The sequence below is a fragment of the Macaca thibetana genome, chromosome 8, assembly GCF_024542745.1.
Source record: "Macaca thibetana thibetana isolate TM-01 chromosome 8, ASM2454274v1, whole genome shotgun sequence".
In the NCBI taxonomy this organism is placed as follows: Eukaryota; Metazoa; Chordata; class Mammalia; order Primates; family Cercopithecidae; genus Macaca; species Macaca thibetana.
Window position 1 is genome coordinate 99,230,959 of NC_065585.1, and position 12,748 is coordinate 99,243,706.

Consider the following 12,748-nt stretch of genomic DNA (forward strand, 5'->3'; position numbering starts at 1 on the left):
CATATTTCCTTTTTCACCGTAAGCCTCAAAGCGATCTCGAATATCCCTTCCCATGCTAAACATAAACAGGGTTAGAAAACTGCTCAATGAAAAGAGAGGCTTAATTGAGTGAGAGGAATTAAGATGACACAGAGTAGTTTCACAGAAAGCTTCCTTCTGGATTTTACCTGAGGATATTTCTTTCTCTATATTCTAAGGAACGTTCCCAAATGTCCTTCCACAGAATCCACAAAAACAGTGATTTCAAACTGCTCAATCCAAATATTGATTTAAATTTATGAGATGAATACACACATCACAAAGCAGTTGTTCACAAAGTTTCTCTCCTGTTTTCATCGGGAGACGTTTCCTTGCTCACCAGAAGCCTCCCGGCACCACTTAATATCCCTTCACAGATTCCTCAAAGACAGAGTTTCCAAACTGGGCAACGTAGAGTTAGCTTTATCTCTGTGAAATGGATGCAATATCAGAGAACAGTTTCTTGGAACGCTTCTTTCTGGGTTTTATTTGAAGATATTTCACATTTTGTGATAGTCTTCAATGTTCTCCGACATATCACTTTTTTGGTTTTACAGGAACAGTGTTCAAACACTGTCTTATGAGAAATGAGGTATAACTCCCTGAGTGGAATGCACATATCACAAAGCAGATTCTCAGAAAGCTTCTCTCCAATTTTTAATCTGAAGATATTTCCTTTTTCACCATTGGTCTTAATGTGCTTCTGAATGTCCCTTCGTGAATCCATCCATGATGGCATTTCAAAACTGCGTAATAGAAAGAAAGTTTTATCTGTGTGAGATGATTAAACATATCTATCACAAAGCAGTTTCACAGAAAGTTTCTTTTCAGTTTTTGTCTGACGATATTTCCTTCTTCACCAAAGCCGTCCATATATTCCCGAATGTCCCCGGTACCTTTTTCTCCAATAAGGATTCCCCAATCCTCTATGAGAATAAAAGTTTAACTCTGTGAGTGGAATGCACATGTCACAAAGCAGCTCCTCGGAAATCTTCTCTCTAGTTTCTATCTGAAGATATTTCCATTTTCACCGTAAGCCTCCAAGTGCTCCTGAGTATCCCTTAGCTGAAAAACTAAAACAGTGTTAGAATACTGCTCAATGAAAACAGAAGCTTAACTGTACGAATGGAATTCACATGACACAGAGCAGTTTCACAGTAGATTTCCTTCTGGTTTTTATTGAAGAGTATTTCTTTTTCAACATGTTCTTTAGAGCATTCCCAAATCTCCTTTCTCAATTTCCACAGAAACAGAGATTTCAAACTGCTCAATCCCAAGAGTAATTTAACTCTATGAGATGAATACACATATCACAAAGCAGTTGCTCAGAAAGCTTCCCTTCAGTTTTCAACAGAAGAGATTTCCTTGCTCATCATAGTCCTCCAGGCTCCACGTAATATCCCTTCACAGATTCCTCAAAGACAGAGTTTCCAAGCTGGGCAATGTAGAGTAAGCTTAAACTCTGTGAAGTTAATTCACATATCAGAGAACCATTTCTTGCAAATCTTCCTCTGGGTTTTATTTGAGGTTACTTCACTTTTCACCACAGTCTTCAATGCACTCCAAAACATCACTGTTTTGCTTTTACAGGAACAGGGCTCAAACACTGCCTTATGAGAAAAGAGGTATAACTCCCTGAGTGGAATGCAGACATCACAAAGCAGTTTCTCTGGAATCTTCTCTCCAGTTTTTATCTGATATTATTTCCTTTTTCACCATAATCCTTAATGTGCTCCCAAATGTCCCTTCACGTATCTCTAAATGACAGTTTCCAAGCTGCATAATGTAAAGAAAGCTTTATCTACGTGAGATGAATAAACATAGCAAAAACCCCATTCACAGAAAGCTTCTTTCCAGTTTTTATATGACGATATTTCATTTTTCACCATAGTCCTGAAGGTGCTCCCAAATGTCCCTTCACGGATCCGTCCATGACAAAGTTTCCAAGCTGTGTAATGTAGAGAAAGCTTTATCCAGTATGATGAATACACATATCACAGAACAGTTTTACAGAAAGCTTCTTTCCGGTTTTTGTCTGATGCTATTTCCCTTTTCAACATAGGCGTCAATATGCTCCTAAATATCCCTTGGTACCTTTCTTTCCAAAAGGGTTTCCCCCGATGCTGTATGAGAAGAGAAGTATAACACTGTGAGTGGAATGCACACATCACAAAGCAGTTCCTTGGAAAGCTTCTCTCCAGTTTCGGTCTGAACATATTTCCTTTTCACTATAAGCCTCAAAGTGCTCCAGAATACCCCTTCATATGCTATACATAAACAGTGTTAGAAAACTCCTAAATGAAAATAGAATCTTAACTGAGTGAGAGGAATTCACACGGCACTTGGCAGTTTCACAGAAAGCTTCCTTCTGGTTTTTATCTGAGGATAGTTCTTTCTTCGTATAGTATAGAGCGTTCCCAAATGTCCTTCCACAGATTCCACAGAAATAGTGATTTCTAACTGCTCAGTACAAAGAAGGGTTTAACTCTCTGATATGAATACACACATCACAAACAGTTTCTCAGAAAGCTTCTCTCCAGTTTTCATTGGAAGACATATCCTTGTTCACCAAAAGCCTCTGGGCGCCACTTAATATCCCTTCCCAGATACCTCAAAGACAGAGTTTCCAAACTGGGCAACGTAGAATACGCTTTAAATCTGTGAAATGAATGCACATATCAGAGAGCAGTTTCTTGGAATGCTTCTTTCTGGGTTTTATTTGAGGATAGTTCACTTTTTGCCATAGTCCTCAATGCGTTCCTAAATATCACTTTTTCGTTTTTACAGGAACAGAGCTCAAACACTGCCTTATGAGAAAAGAGGTATAACTCCCTGAGTGGAATGCACACATCACAAGGCAGTTTCTCAAAAATCTTCTCTCCAGGTTTTATCTGAAGATATTTCCTTTTACACGATAGGCCTGAATGTGCTCCCGAATGTACTTTTGTGGATCCATCCATAATGTAATTTCAAAGCTGTGTAATAGAAAGACAATTTTTTGTATGTGAAATGAATAAACATATCTATCACAAAGCAGTTTCACAGAAAGATTCTTTCCATTTTTTGTCTGAGAATATTTCCTTTTTCACGATAGCCGTCCATATACTCTCGAATGTCTCTGGTAACTTTCTCTCAAAAAGGGATTCCCCAGTCCTCTAAGCGAAGAAAGGTATAATTCTGTGAGTGGAATGCACACGTCACAAAATAGCTCTTTGGAAAGCTTCTCTCCAGTTTCTATCTGAAGATATTTCGTTTTTCACCATAAGCCTCAAAATGCTAACAAATATCTCTTCACAGACTAAACAAAAACAGTGCTAGAATACTGCTCAATGAAAAGACAAGACGAATTGTGCGAGTGGAATTCACACGACACAGAGCAGTTTCACAGAAAGCTTCCTTCTGGTTTTTATCTAAGGGTATTTCTTTTTCTGCATATTTTAACAATCGTTCCCAAATGTCTTTTCTCATATTCCACAGAAACAGTTATTTCAAACTGCTGAATCCAAGGAATGATTTAACTCTATGAGATGAATACACACATTAGCTGCATAATGTAAACAAAACTTCATTTATGCAAGATGAATAAACATAGCAAAAAGCAGATTCATCGAAAGCTTCTTTCCAGTTTTTATCTGAAGATATTTCCCTTTTCACCGTAGTCCTGAATGTAATCCCAAATGTCCCTTCGTGGATCCTTCCATTACAGTTTCCAAGCTGCATAATGTAAAGAAAGCTTTATCTATGTGAGATGCATACACATCTCACAGAGCAGTTTCACAGAAAGTTTCTTTTCAGCTTTTGTCTGAAGTTATTTCCGTTTTCACCTTTGGCATCAATATGCTAACGAAACTTTGTGTTGTGTGCATTCCTCTCAGGGAGTTATTCTTTTCCTATAAGGCAGTGTTTGAACATCGTTCGTGTAAAACTGAAAAAGTGATATTTCGGAGCGCATTGAAGACTATGGTGAAAAGTTAAATATCCTCAAATAACACCCAGAAAGAAGCGTTCCGAGAAACTGCTCTCTGATATGTGCATTTATGTAACAGAGTTAAAGCTTACTCTACATTTCCCAGTTTGGAAACTCTGTGTTTGAGGAATCTGAAAAAGGATACTAAGAGGCGACCAGAGGCCTGTGGTGAGCAAGAAAATGTCTTCCCTTGAAAACTGAAGAGAAGATTTCTGAGTAACAGTTTTGTGATGTGTTTATTCGTCTCATAAAGATACATCATTCTTGGAATTGAGCAGTTTGAAATCACTGTTTCTGTGGAACCTGAGAAAGGACAATTGGGAAAGCTCCTTAGAATATGCTGAAAAATTAATACCTTCAAATAAAAACCAGAAGGAATCTTTCTGTAAAACAGCTCTGTTTCGTGTGAATTCCACTCTCATAGTTAAGCTTCTCTTTTCATTGAGCATTATTCTAATACTATTACTGTTTAGTCTGCGAAGGGATATTCGAGAGTGCCTTGAGGCATACAGTGAAAACGGAAATATTTTCAGGTAGAAACTGTAGAGAAGTTTTCCGAGGAGCTGCTTTGTGACGTTTGCATTCAACTCACAAAGTTATACCTTTCTTCTCATAGAGGATTGGGGAATCCCTTTTGGAGAAAAAGCTACCAAGGGACATTTGGGAGTACATGGATGGCTATGGTGAAAAAGGAAGTATCCTCAGACAAAAATTGGAAAGAAGCTTTTTGTGAAACTGTTTTGTGATAGATATGCTTATTCATCTCACATAGATAAAACTTTCTTTCTATTATGCAGTTTGGAAACTCCGTCATGGATGGATCCGTGAAAGGCTATTTGGGAGCACATTCAGGACTATAGTGAAAAAGGAAATATGTTCAAATAACAACTGTAAAGAAGCTTTCCGTATATCTGTTTTTTGCGGTGTTTGTTTATCTCACAGATAGGCTTTCTTTACATTATGCAGCTTGGAAACTCCTTCATGGACAGATCCGTGAAGGGACATTTGGGTGCAGATTCAGCACTATGGTGAAAAAGGAAATATCTTCAGATAAGAACTGAAGGGAAGCTTCCTGAGAAATTGCTTTGTGATGTGTGCATTCCACTCAGGGAGTTGTACCTCTATTCTCATTAGGCAGTGTTTTAACACTGTTCCTGTAAAACCGAAAAAGTGATGTTTCGGAGTGCGTTGAAAACTATGGCGAAAATTTAACTATCCTCAAATAAAAACGAGAAAAAAACGTTACAAGAAACTGCTCTCTGATATGTGCATTCAGTTCACAGAGTTAAAGTTTGCTCTACATTGCCCAGTTTGGAAACTCTGTCTTTGAGTAATCTGCAAAGGAATATTTAGTGGCGAGCGTAAGTCTGTGATGAGCAAGGAACATCTTCTGTTGAAAACTGGGGAGAAGCTTTGTGAGCAACTGCTTTGTAACTTTCCTAGTCATCTCATAGAGTTAAATCATTCTTAGGATTGAGCAGTTTGAAATCACTGTTTCTGTGGAATCTGAGGAAGGATATTTGGGAATGCTCTTTAGAATATGGAGAAAGAAATATCCTCAGATAAAAACCAGAAGGAAGCTTTCTGTGAAACTGCTATGGGTAGTGTGAATTCCTCTCACTCAGTTAAGCTTCTCTTTTCATTGAGCAGTTTTCTAACCCTGTTTTTGTTTAGCGTGTGAAGGGATATTCAGGAGCGCTTTGAGGCTTTCAGTGAAAAGGAAATATGTTCAGACCGAAACTGTGGAGAAGCTTTCTGAGTAGCTGCTTTGAGACATGTGCATTCCACTCACAGTGTTATACCTCTCTTCTCATATGGCATCGGGGAAGCCCTTTTGGAGGAAAAGGTACCAAGGTATGTTGGGGAGCATATTGACGCCTATGGTGAAAAAGGAAATAGCCTCAGACAAAAAGAGAAAAAAAGTTTTCTGTGAAACTGCTCTATACTATGTGTATTCATCTCACATAGGTCAAGCTTTCATTACATTATGCAGCTTGGAAACTCTGTCATGGATAGATTTGTGAAGGGACATTCAGGAGCACATTCAGGATATGTTAAAAAAGGAAATATCAACAGATAAAAACGGCAAAGAAGCTTTCCATGCACCTGCTTTTTGCTATGTGTATTAATCTCACATACATAAAGCTTTTTTATGTTACGCAGCTGGAAACTAAGTCATGGACTGATCCGAGAAGGGACATTTTGGAGCACATTCAGGATTCTGGTAAAAAAGGAAATACCTTCAGATAAAAACTGGAAAGAAGCATTGTGCGAATCTGCTTTTTGCTATGTTTATTCATTTCACATAGATAAAGCTTTCTTTACATTATGCAGCTTTGATACTCCGTGATGGACTGATCCGCGTAGGGACATTCAGAAGAACATTCAGGACTATGGTGAAAAAGGAAATATCTTCAGATTAAAACTGGAGAGAAGCTTTCTGAGAAACTGCTTTTTGATGTGTTTATTCCACTTAGGGAGTTTTACCTCTTTTCTCATAAGGCAGTGTTTGAAAACTGTTCCTGTAAAACCGAGAAAGTGGTAATTTGGGGCACATTGAAGACTATGGTGGAAAGTGAAATATCCTCAAATAAAACCTAGAAAGGAGCTTTCCAAGAAACTACTCTGTGATATGTGCATTCATCTCACAGAGTTAAAACTTACTGTATATTGTCCAGTTTCAAAACTCTGTGTTTGAGGAATCTGCAAAGGGATATTAAGTGGTGCCCAGAGGGCTGTGTTGAGCAAGGAAATGTCTTCCATTGAAAACTGAAGAGACGCTTTCTGAGCCACTGCTTTGGGATGTGTATATTCATCTCGTAAAGTTAAATCACTCTTTGGATTGAGCAGTTTGAAATCACTGTTTCTGTGGAACCTGAGAAAGGACATTTGGGAACGCTCCTTAGAATATGCTGAAAAAGAAATACCCTCAGATAAAAATCAGAAGGAAGCTTTCTGTGAAACTGCTCTGTCTCGTGTGAATTCCACTCACTTGTTCAGTTTTTCATTTCATTGAACAGTATTCTAACGCTGTTTTTGTTTAGTCTGTGAAGGGAATTTCGTGGGCACTTTGAGGCTTATGGTAAAAACGGAAATATCTTCAGATAGAAACTGGAGACAAGTTTTCCGAGGAGCTGCTTTGGGATGTGTGCACTTCACTCAAAGAGTTATAGCTTTCTTCTCATAGAGGATTGGGGAATCCCTTTTGGAGAAAAAGCTACCATGGGACATTCGGGAGTATATGAATGGCTATGATTAAAAAGGAAATATCGTCAGACAAAAACTGCAAAGAAGCCTTCTGTGAAACTGCTTTGTGATAGACACACTTATTGATCTCACATAGATAAAACCTTCTTTATATTACGCAGTATGGAAACTCCGTCATGGACAGTTCCACGAAGGGACATTCAGGAGCACATTCAGGCCTATGGTGAAAAAGGAAATATCTTCAGATAAAAACGGAGGAGAAACTCTGAGAAACTGCTTTGTGATGTGTGCAATCAACTCAGGGAGTTATACCTCTTTTGTCATAAGCCAGTGTTTAAACACTGTTCCTATAAAACCAAAAAAGTGCTATTTCGGAGCGCTTTAAAGACTATGGCGAAAAGTGAACTATCCTCAATTAAAACCCAGAAAGAACCGTTCCAAGAAAATGCTCTCTTATATATGCATTTATTTCACATAAATTAAGCTTAGTCTAAGTTGTCCAGTTTGGAAACTCTCCCTTGAGGAATCTGCCAAGGGATATTAACTGGCACCCAGAGGCCTGAGGTGAGCAAGGAAATGTCTTCCGTTGCAAACTGGAGACAAGCTTTCTGAGCAACTGCTTTGTGACGTGTGTATTCATATCACAGAATTAAATCATTCTTTGGATTGAGCAGTTTGAATTCAGTGTTTCTATGGAATCTGAGGAAGGACATTTGGGAATGCTCTCTAGAATATGGAGAAAGAAATATCCTAAGATAAAAACCAGAAGGGAACTTTCTGTGAAACTGCTCTGTGTTGTGTGAATTCCTCTCACTCATTTAAGCTTCTCTTTTCACTGAGCTGTTTTCAATCACTGTTTATGTTTTAGCCTGTGAAGGGATATACGGGAGTGCTTTGAGGCTTACGGTGAAAAAGGAAATATGTTCAGATAGAAACTGGAGAGAAACTTTCTGAGGAACCACTTTGTGATGTGTGCATTTTAATCACAGTGATATACCTCTCTTCTCAGACAGCATTTGGGAAACCCTTTTGGGGAAAAAGGTACCAAGGGATGTTCGGGGGCATATTAACGAATATGATGAAAAGGGAAATAGACTCAGACTAAAACTGGAAAGAAGCTTTTTGTGACACTGCTCTGTGATATGTGTATTCATCTCACATATCTAAAGCTTTTGTTGACATTACGCAGCTTGGAAACTCAGTCATGTACGTATCCACAAAGGGACATTTGGGAGCACATTCAGGAGTATGGTGAAAAAGGAAATATCTTCAGATTAAAAACTGGAAAGAAGCTTTCTGTGAATCTGCTTTTTGCTATGTTTTTTCATCTCACATTGATAAAGCTTTCCTTACACTGCACAGCTTGGAAACTCTGTCATGAACGGATCTGTGAAGGAATATTTGGGGGTACATTTAGGCCTATGTTGAAAATGGAAATATCTTCAGACTAAAACTGGAGAGAAGCTTTCTGAGAAAGTGCTTTGTGACGTGTGCATTCCACTCAGGGAGTTGTACCTCTTTTCTAATAGGATAGTGTTTGAACACTGTTCCTGTAAAACCAAAAAAGTGATATTACGGAGTGCATTGAAGACTATGGCAAAAAGTGAAATATTCTCAAATAAAACCCAGAAAGAAGCATTCCAAGAAACTGCTCTCTAATATGTGCATTCATTACACAGAATTAAAGTTTACTCTACATTACCGTTTTGGAAACTCTGTCTTTGAGGAATCTGCAAAGGGATATTAAGGGGCTCCCAGAGGCCTGTTTTGAGCAAAGAAATGTCTTCCATTGAAAACTGAAGAGAAGCTTTCTGACCACTTGCTTTGTGATGTCTGTATTATTCTCATAGAGATAAATCATTCTTTGGATTGAAGAGTTTGAAATCATTGTTTCTATGGAATCTGAGGAAGGACATTTGAGAACGCTCCTTAGAATATGGAGAACGAAATATCCTCAGATAAAAACCAGAAGGAAGATTTCTGTGAAACTGCTGTGTGCTGTGTGAATTCCTACCCCTCAGTTAAGCTTCTCTTTTCATTGAGCAGTTTTGTAACATTGTTCATGTTTAGCATATGAAGGTATATACGGAAGTACTTTGAGGCTTATGGTGAAAAAGGAAATATGTTCAGATAGAAACTGGAGAGAAGCTTTCCATGGAACGTCACTGTGATGTGTGCATTGCACTCACAGCATTATACCTCTCTTCTCATACAGTATCGGAGAAACACTTTCTGTGATACTGTTCCGTGATATGTGTATTCATCTCATATAGATAAAGCTTTCTCTACATTACACAGCTTGGAAAGTCTGTCATGGATGAATTCATGAAGGGATATTCGGGAGCATATTGAGGAATATGTGGAAAAAGGAAATATCTTCAGATAAAAACTGGAAAGAAACTTTCTGTGAATCTGCTTTTGTTATGTTTATTCATCTCACATAGATATAACTTTGTTTATATTATGCAGTTTGGAAAATCTGTCATGGACGGATCAGGATGGGATATTCAAAAGTGCATTCAGTCCTATGGTGAAAAAGGAAATTTCTTCAGAAAAGAAATGGAGAGAAGCTTTTTGAGAAACTACTTTGTGATGTGTGCATTCCATTTAGGGAGTTTTACCTATTTTCTCATAAGGCAGTGTTTGAACACTGTTCCTGTAAAAGGAAAAAGTGATTTTTCAGAGCACATTGAAGACTCTGGTGAAAAGTGATATATCCTCAAATAAAACCCAGATAAAAGTGTTCGAAGAAACTGCTCTTGGATATGTGCATTCAGTTCACAGAGGTAAAGCTTACTCTACGTTACCCAGTTTGTAAATTCTGTCTTTCAGTAATCTGCGAAGGGATATTAAGTGGTGCCCAGAGGCCTGTGGTGAGCAAGGAAATGTCTTCCGATGAATAATGGAGAGAATCTTTCTGAGCAACTGCTTTGTGATGGGTGTATTCATCTCACAGAGTTAAATCATCCTTTCGATTGAACAGTTTGAAATCACTGCTTCTGTGGAATCTGAGGAGGGACATTTTGGAAAGATCTTTAGAATATGGAGAAAGAAATATCCTCAGATAAAACCAGAAGGAAGCTTTTTGTGAAACTGCTGTGTGTCATGTGAATTCCTCTCTCTCAGTTAAGCTTCTCTTTTCATTGAGCACTTTTCTAACATTGTTCATGTTTAGCATACGAAGAGATAAATGGGAGCGCTTTGAGGCTTACAGTGAAAAAGAAAATATGTTCAGATAGAAACTAGATAGAAGCTTTCCGCAGAACTGCATTGTGATGTGTAATTTCCACTCACAGTGTTATACCTCTGTTCTCATACAGCATCGGGGAAACCCTTTCTCTGTTACTGTTCTGTGTTATGTGTATTCATCTCACATAGATAAAGCTTTCTCTACATTATGCAGCTTGGAAACTCTATCATGGATGAATCCACGAAGGGACATTCGGGAGCACATTCAGGACTATGTTGAAAGATGAAACATCTTCAGATAAAAACCGGAAAGAATCTTTCTGTGAATCTGCTTTTTGCTATGTTTATTCATCTCACATAGAGAAAAGTTCTTTGTATTATGCAGGTTAGTAACTCCATCATGGACGGATTCATGAAGGGACGTTCTGGAGCACATTCAGGCCAATGGTTAAAAAGGAAACACCTTCAGATAAAAACTGGGGAGAAGCTTTCTGAGAAACTGCTTTGTGATGCGTGCATTCCACTCAGGGAGTTATTCCTCTTTTCTCTGAAAGCAGTGTTTGAATACTGTTCCTCTAAAACCGAAAAGTGATTATTTCGGAGCGCATTGAAGACTATAGTGAAAAGTGAAATATTCTGTAATAAAACCCAGAAAGAAGCGCTCCAAGAAACTGCTCTCTGACAAGTGCATTCATTTCAGAGAGTTAAAGCATACTCTACATTTCCCAGTTTGGAACGTCTGTCTTTGAGGATTTTACGAAAGGATATTAAGTGGTGACCAGAGACCTGTGGCGAGCAAGGAAATGTCTTCCGTTGAAAACTGGAGGAAGCTTTCTGAGCAACTGCTTTGTGATGTGTGTATTCATCTCATAGAGTTAAATCACTCTTTGGATTGAGCAGTTTGAAATCACTCTTTCTGTGGAACCTGAGAAAGGACATTTGGGAACATTCTTTAGAATATGTTGGGGAAAAAAACACCCTCTGATAAAAACCAGAAGGAAACTTTCTGTGAAACTGCTCTGTGTCATGTTAATTCCACTAGCACTGTTAAGCTTCTGTTTTCGCTGAGCAGTATTCTAACACTGTCTTAGTTAAGTCAACTAAGGGATACTCAGGAGAGCTTTGAGTCTGATGGTGAAAACGGAAATATCTTCAGATAGAAACTGGAGAGAAGATTTCTGAGGAGCTGCTTTCTGAAGTGTGCATTCCGCTCACTGAGTTACACTTTTCTTCTCATAGAGGATTGCGGAATCCCTTTTGGAGAAAAAACCACCAGGGGACATTCGGGAGTATATGGACTGCTATGGTGAAAAAGGAAATATCCTCAGACAAAAACTGGAAAGAAGCTTTCTGTGAAACTGCTTTGTGATAGATATGTTTAATCATCTAACATAGATAAAACTTTCTTTCTATTACGCAGTTTTGAAACGCCATCATGGACGGATTCACGAAGGGACTTTCGGGAGCATCTTCAGGCCTATAGTGAAATAGGAAATATCTTCAGATAAAAACTAGAGAGAAACTTTCTGAGAAACTGCTGTGTTATGTGTGCATTCCACTCAGGGAGTTATTCCTCTTTTCTCATAAGGCAGTGTTTGAACACTGTTCCTGCAAAACCTAAAAAGTGATATTTCAAAACGCATTGAAGACTATGGAGAAAAGTGAAATATTCTCAAATAAAACCCAGACGGAAGCGTTCCAAAAAACTGCTCTCTGACATGTGCATTCATTTTACAGAGTTAAAGCTTACTCTACGTTGCCCAGTTTTGAAAGTCTGTCTTTAAGGAATCTGTGAAGGGATATTAAGTGGCGCCTGGAGGCTTGTGGTGAGCAAGGAAATGACTTTCGATGAAAACTGGAGAGAAGTTTCTGAGCAACTACTTTGTGATGTGTATATTCGTCTCATAGAGTTAAACCATTCTTTGGATTGAGCAGTTTGAAATCACTGTTTTTGTGGAATCTGATTAAAGACACTTGGGAACGTTCCTTAGAATATGGAGAAAGAAATATCCTCAGGTAAAATCCAGAAGGAAGTTTTCTGTGAAACTGCTCTGTGTCGTCTTAATTCCCCTTGCTCATAAGCCTCTCTTTTCACTGAGCAGTTTTCTAACCCTATTTATGTTTAGCGTGTGAAGGGATATTCGGGAGTGCTTTGAGACTTATGGTGAAACAGGAAATATCTTCAGATAGAAACTGGAGAGAAGCTTTCCAAGGAGCTGCTTTGTGACGTGTGCATTCCACTCACAGAGTTATATGTTTTTTCTCATAGAGTATTATGAAATCCCTTTTGGAGAAAAAGCTACCCAAGGGACATTCACCATATGGGGGGCTATGATGAAAAAGGAAATATTCTCAGGCAAAAACTGA